We start from the raw sequence: 6,000 nt of genomic DNA, 5'->3' as shown, positions 1-6,000 counted from the left end.
TGCTGAGATAAAGACAGACTATTTGACAAAAATTGCCAGGATAATTGTAAAGCAGCCTGGCAGAAATTAGGTTTTAGACTAATACCCCACACCATATACCAAAATGTGCTCCAAATAGATATATGATATAGCTATAAAAGGCTACATCTTAAAATACAGAAACAAGGGAGAAATTACCTTTTAATTCTATAGACAGGAGAAAAGTTCATGACCAAAATAAAAAGCATTAGAGAAAATCACACAAGATAAAATGAGAAATTTTGATTATATAAAAATTTTTAAAGTTTTGCATAAAAAACCCTAATTGAATTAAAATTAGGAAGGAAACAGGTAGGAAAAATCTTTGCAACAAGTTTCTCTGAGAAACAACTCACATGCAAGATATATAAGGAACTGATTTCAATTTTTAAGATGAAGGGCTATTCTCGAATAGAAATATGATCAAAGGATATACATAGATAGTTTTCAAAGGAAAAAATCCAAGCTATCAAAAAAATTGAAAAAAAAATTAGAAATTCCTAATTAATTAGAAACATACATCAAAACAACTCTGAAGTTCCAATTCACACCTATGAACCTGGAAAAGATGACAAGAGGAAATGATCAAGGTTGGAGGGTGTGTGAGAAAACAGGTTTGTTGATGAAGTTGTAAATGCAGAAAGGTCCATTCATTTTGGGCAAGGCCACTGTGGAAATATGATTTATTGGACTTTGGATATTTATGAGGATTGGGGGTTTTTTTTAATTTTTTTAATCCCTTGTCTTTTGTCTTAGAATCAATACTAAGTATTGGTTCCAAGGCAGAAGAGCAGAAAGGGTTAGACAATGGGGGTGAAGTGACTTGCCCAGGGTCACATAACTAGGAAGTGTCTGAGGTCACATTTGATCTCAGGATCTTCTGACTCCAGGCCTGGCTCTCCATCCTCTGAGACCTAGCTGTCTCCTTATTTTATTGTTGTTGTTCAATGGGGAGTGGCAGGTAGTGGAAGGATCGGATTATAAATGCAAGGGGAAAAAAATGTTTTTAAGGCCAAACAGCCTTGGCCTAGGCCTTTATTTGGCCATTCTCACTGCACTTGGGCTCTGTTGGTGCAACCTCTTTACTCACAGCTGTCTGGTGAGAGACAATGCTATAAGGGGAAAGGCTTTCCCCCATAACTATCTGTGAGTGTTTGTTTGTTTTTTCCTTTCAAGTGAAGGGAATCATTGGTGACCTTGTGAGTTTTGAAAAATCTGGTGGGTCCTTCATTTGCTGGTATTCTAGAGTATGTTTTTGCAGAAAATATCAGTGCTCTGAGGAATAAGGAGAGACCTTCAGAAAGGACCTTCAAAGCCCTAGAGGGCCAAAACTGAGATGTAGACTCAGTTCAGAAGGATATAAACAACTTTGTTGGAATCAATGAAAAGTAGGAATTAAACCAATTCTCCTCCCCAGATGATAAAGAGTGTAAGTGCTGAGGTTGTGGAGGAGAGGATTGTAAAAAAGTTCTTACAATAACTTCAAAGTAAATTTTTTTTTGTAAAAGCTAATTGATATTAAGCAGTTAATTAGAACTTTTGGGCTAACAATGCATGGGAGAAGCTCTTAAGCCTATGGGCAATCCCTCTGAGGGACCCCTTGTGTCCAAAGGGACAGATGTAATAGCCTGGCTCTAGTCCTTTCTTTCTTTATTAACTTATTATTTTGTTAATAAAAGTTATTATATTATATCATTACATTATTATATTAAATTATAAAATAATTCAATAATATATTTAATATTTTATTACTTTATAGTGTTATATTTTATATGTACTTGTCTTCCCCTTTAGAATATAAGTTCCTTGTAAGCCGGTATTATTTCATAGGAGGCCCTTAATAAATATTTGTTGCTGGATTAATTGATGAATAGAGGAGACAGCTTCTGTTATTCCCTTTCCCAAACTCTATATTTAAACAATCCATCAACAATCATTTATTAAGTGCCTACTAAATGGCAAACAGTGCTGTCTAGAAATATAAAGACAATTCTAAGATGTACTCTGAGATCCTTTCTGCATTCTCAAAACCATCTTTTTAAGAATACTGGGAAGTTATTTACTCATTAAAATACTTCTCTCTTGTTTACTTCTTTTATCTATGTGAGATCAGATTTTCTGCACATCTTTCAACCAATATAGCACATATCTCAACAGACTAAATGCAAATGCAGATATAAATCCAGATGTCTTTCTAGGAAGCATTAAAAAAGTTTTCAAAGGTTTGTAAAATCCATGCCTCTCTTCACCACGACATTTCTTTCAGAAAATATGGTTATTTTTCCTTTAAAATATGTTGTCGATTTTAATATCCCATAAATGTATTTTTATTGTTTTAAATGAATTAATAAACATTTAAGGTTGTTTTCTTTTTAATTTCTGTTACAATAAATAACTCACATTAGAGCTTCCAGGGGTCCATAATAGTTTTAAGAGTACAAAGGGGCCCTCGTTAGTGTTTTGGAATGTAAAAGAGCCAGGAGCCAAGAAGTTGGAGAATTGTGGTCCTGACCCTTTCTTCCTTACTCCCTCCACATAGGCCAGGCTAGTTTTTCCTTAAAAGGTCGGGAGACTTTCCTGGAGACTTGGTTGGCTGAGGGTTTCCGGAAGGTTCCCACTGTTGGGGTCACTTCCTCATCACCAGAATACAGAGTAATCAGTTGGCCCAGCTGGGTCCTTGGAGTCTTGTCTGGTGGATCCCTTTGGATGAGTCAGGAAAGAGAGCTCACTCAGCTGAACCCACTGGAGGGGGCCTTGTTGTCTTTCCTGGTACAATGTCCTTTTGCCCTGCTGAAGTAAATCTCCTTTTGTTACCTGTTGAATGACTTAGTAGTGTCTCATTTTTTTTCCCCGAATATAGAATCGAAACAATCAGGACAGTGCGATACTGACAAGAAAGAATCTAATGCCGTATTAAGCAAACAAATAAGGAGTAAGGGGAGGGAGGATACACTCAAGGAGATCAGGAATGGCTTGTGTTGAAGATGGCTCCAAGGATGAAAGAGCACTGATTCTGACCTGAGGCAGCTCACAGTTCAATGGAGTGGGTGATGCAGCAGAGAAGACGTGTATAAAAATGGAGATAACACAAGAATGAATCGGTTCACTTCAACAAACATTAAGTGACTTCTCTAGGGAAGGCCCTGTGTTAGGGCCTAAGAACACAAATATACGGTGTTAGTCCTGCTCTCAAGGTTTACACATTTTTTTGTTTCTATATTCCTTCCACGCTCCTTTCCTTTTTATAGAAGATTATAACACCCTTTATTTAAATAAAATATTCCATACTAGCTAGGTGATACAGTGATAGAGTTCTGAGCTGAAAGTCAGGAAGATTCATCTTCCCGAGTTCAAATCTGGGCTCAGATATTTACTAGCTGTGGGACCCCTGGGCAAGTCACTTTGCCCTCTTTATCTCTGTTTCCTCATCTGTAAAATGAGCTGGAGAAGAACATGGCAAACCATTCCAATATCTTTGACAAGAAAACCTCAAATGAGGTCACAAAGAGTCACATGTGATTGAAATATGACTGATCAACAATTCACGCAAATAATGTTTTTAGATTATTTATTCAAATGAAGTTTTTGAAACATTAAATATTCTTTACTCAGAATTGTCATATAATAAACCACAGTGAAATCTTTCAAAGCAACACTTTAACTAAGGAAAAGTATAATTAATTGTTAAAATAAAGTCAAAATGGAAATGATATTTTTAAAAAATTCTTTAAGACATATAAATAATAATTACTTACATATAACATGTAATAATACATAATATTTGTATATAATAAATAACTTATAAAATAATAAACAGTAATAGTAATATGAATGCAATGGATAGGTTTCTGTTTTTGGTACAGCTTCTCAAAACCTTGCATCAACTAATATCATCACTTGTAATTCTTTTTCATCTACTAGTCAAAACTAATATTTTGCTTTTATAATGGCTATAGAAAAAATATTTCATGCAAGTATTTTATATTTCTATCCCTTTATTTGATGAATCAGAGAATTCTTTATTCACTCAGAGCCAAAACATATTAAAATTTTTCAAGTTCAAACACATTTCAATACATTATTACAAGATAGTTCTATTCACAATTTTTCATATGGAGTAAAAATGTATCATATTTGCCCACTTAAAATACCTTGTTTAGCCATTCAAATTTAGAAATATCTAGATCTTTGAAATGAAATCAGAATTGTCTATAAAAAATTTTAAATTAGGAAACATTAAAATATTAAGTTCTTTTTCCATAAAAGCATTCATTTTTATATTTTTAATATATAGGCCCTATATTATATTATTATTATTATATTACATATTATTATAGTGCAAGGAAAACTAGTACCTTTAGTAAGGGGGTTTCTGAGCTCTTTTCAGGGCTTATTTTGCTTATCCACCCTTTGTGTCTACCATAGCTCTAACCTTTGACTCCAAGAAACTGTAGAATACACAGTGACCATATACCAGTAAAATGGGCTAAACCAGGTATCTGTCAGATCTCAAATTAGGGAGATGTCTATCTCAAGCATGTCAAGACTCCCCCTGCAGAATGGCCAGATGAGAATAATTTGTCCAATAATCATGGTAATAGCTGAAGACGGCTCTCTGGAGCACCTAGAGCTTGATAATGACATGTTGAAGACACAAAAGTCATCCACTGTATCCTGGGTGATCACCAGTCATTCTGACTTTTTCCTTGCCACTGGACTTCAATGACTCTGGAAGACAGAATGAAGCTGATGACTTTGAGCAACTCTGCCTTACTTCAATTCAATTCATGTACAACTCAAAACATTACCGCCCCCCCAATGTCAATGATCATCTTCCAAAAAAGGAAGAAGAAACAATATGGATCAAGGAATGAATCATTTTGAAGGTCTTGTATTGATTTATTAAAAGGGCTGATTAAAAAAAAAAAAGATACACCCCAAACTGATGTTTCAGGAGAATATTTTTTACAATAAAATTAATTGCTTCAACTTTATTAGTATCATAAATAAATATAGCAATTTATAGTTTTAGTTCAAATGGCATTCAAAGTATTTTGGCAAGAAAAAGCCAGTATGTTCGGAAATACCCTATCCTCTGCCCCCATATCCTATGCACTTTTGCAGAGAATCTTCTTTTTAAAGTACTGTTCTGGGGGCAGCAAGGTGACTCAGTGGATAGAGAGCTAGGCCTAGAGAAAGGGAAGTCCTGGGTTTAAAGTGTCTGGCCTCAGATACTTCCTAGTTGTATGATCCTGGGTAGGTCACTTAACAGCCTTTGCCTAGTTTTTTTTTTTATCACTCTTCTATATTGATTCTAAGATAGAAAGTAAGATTTAAAAAAGAACTTAAAAAAAATAAAGTTTTAATAAAGTACTCTTCTAACAGGTTGAAAAATTGTACATCATTCATATTTCTCAATCCAAGTATAGCACATGTGCTCTAGTCCTACTTTTTTTTAAGGGATGATTGTTATAATTTATTTATCCACTTATTTATTTGTTAGTCCATTTATTTATTTTTTGTGATAGATGCTTAATTAAAAAAATAAATGAAACCAATCTAATTAAATTGGTTTCATTTATTTTTTTAATTATATTTTATTTTTCCCCTATTACATGTAATCATGTAAAACATTATTCTATGTTAGTCATTTTGTGAAAAAGATCTCAAAAGAAAAAAAGATGAAAGAAAATGAAATATAGTATGTCAGTCTGTATTCAGACTTCATGAGTTCTTTCCTAGAGGGCAAATGGCATATCCTATCATGAGTCTCTAGGATTGTTTTGGAACATCTAGTCCTACTTTCTAAGGGCCAGGCCAGGCTGCTATGTTGCCCTCTCAGCATACCCTAGAACCTCCTCAGAAAAGGTTGTGCTATTTCTCTTCTTTAGTGCCATTAGCTCAAGACCACATTATTAGTGGACCATTGGCTAACACGCCCAGTTTCATTTTATTTTGGAATAATTTTATAAAGATATTTAC

The 6,000-nt window shown here is 34.1% G+C and overlaps 1 long non-coding RNA gene across 2 annotated transcripts in view; it reads right to left on the bottom strand.

The window, feature by feature from the left end:
- Positions 1 to 3,630: 3,630 nt before the first annotated feature.
- Positions 3,631 to 6,000, bottom strand: part of LOC103100805 (uncharacterized) — a 50,178-nt gene continuing 47,808 nt past the window's right edge. For both annotated transcript variants that reach the window (XR_457923.3, XR_008915194.1), the window contains one exon: positions 3,631 to 4,746. This is a non-coding gene — a long non-coding RNA (uncharacterized LOC103100805). The remainder of the gene's footprint in view (positions 4,747 to 6,000) is intronic.

Source organism: Monodelphis domestica, chromosome 1, assembly GCF_027887165.1.
Source record: "Monodelphis domestica isolate mMonDom1 chromosome 1, mMonDom1.pri, whole genome shotgun sequence".
In the NCBI taxonomy this organism is placed as follows: domain Eukaryota; kingdom Metazoa; phylum Chordata; class Mammalia; order Didelphimorphia; family Didelphidae; genus Monodelphis; species Monodelphis domestica.
This window is presented reverse-complemented; position numbering and strand designations above follow the sequence as displayed.